The sequence below is a fragment of the Poecilia latipinna genome, unplaced genomic scaffold (assembly GCF_001443285.1).
Source record: "Poecilia latipinna isolate Pla-1442-1.1 unplaced genomic scaffold, P_latipinna-1.0 Scaffold2266, whole genome shotgun sequence".
In the NCBI taxonomy this organism is placed as follows: domain Eukaryota; kingdom Metazoa; phylum Chordata; class Actinopteri; order Cyprinodontiformes; family Poeciliidae; genus Poecilia; species Poecilia latipinna.
The window spans coordinates 110,819-111,645 of record NW_015114882.1 but is presented as its reverse complement, the minus strand read 5'-3'; the positions used below and the strand labels follow the sequence as shown (position 1 = coordinate 111,645).

Sequence of the window (827 nt, the reverse complement as noted above, 5' to 3'; positions counted from 1 at the left end):
TNCTGCTTCCCTGTGGTTGACCCTGTGGTTGCAGAGTCGTGCGCGTCGCCGCCCCAGTCGCGGCTCGTCTACTGCTACCCGGTCCGGCTGTCGATCCCGACCCCCGCCCTTCCCCGCGTGGAGCTGCACTTCGAGAACGACGTGGCCTGCCTTCGCTTCAGAGGAGAGATGGTCAAGGTCAACCGGGGACACTTCAGCAAGCTGGTTAGTCGTGTAATCTGGATACTACTGGGAGTAATCTGATTACTCTGCTGTCTCTCCAGGCCTTCTGTCTGGTCATTAATTGTGTTTTTGGAACTTGAAATCAATGATGGGGGGCCGCCAATATTTTCTCTCTGAACAGAAACTGGACTTACAACAGTTTGGGGTTTTCATTAGAGTTTAGTTTTATTCTGTTTAATTCAGATTGAATGAGTTTTTAAAGTGTGTTTGCTAGTTATTAGTTAAATATTGTTTAGTTTTAGTTTGTTTCATACTTTGGTTAATTTGAAGTGCAGAACTCAAAAAGTATTGATTATTAGGGCCTGCTATGCAATGCATGGCAGGAACTTACTGTTCTACACCCAATAGAATGTCTCTTTATTATTATTATTATTTATTTTTCTTCCATCACCGCTCCGTGCAGCTCGATCCCGAGAAGGGAGCTATTACTTTTAGTGGGATTCTGAGTTAAAACGCCGACATAAATTGAGAAAAACGAGAAAATTGGAGGCTGAGTGTCTCACAGAACCAGGAATCTCTCTCCCTGAAACACACACACAGCACAGTGGATTTCTGACTACTGAACTCGGTTTAACTCGCTATCACGGCCACAGAAATTGCCCTAT

General features: G+C 44.9%; 1 protein-coding gene across 2 annotated transcripts in view; it reads left to right on the top strand.

The window, feature by feature from the left end:
- Positions 1–827, top strand: part of pcif1 (phosphorylated CTD interacting factor 1) — a 32,295-nt gene that overhangs the window by 21,518 nt on the left and 9,950 nt on the right. The window lies entirely within an intron of this gene.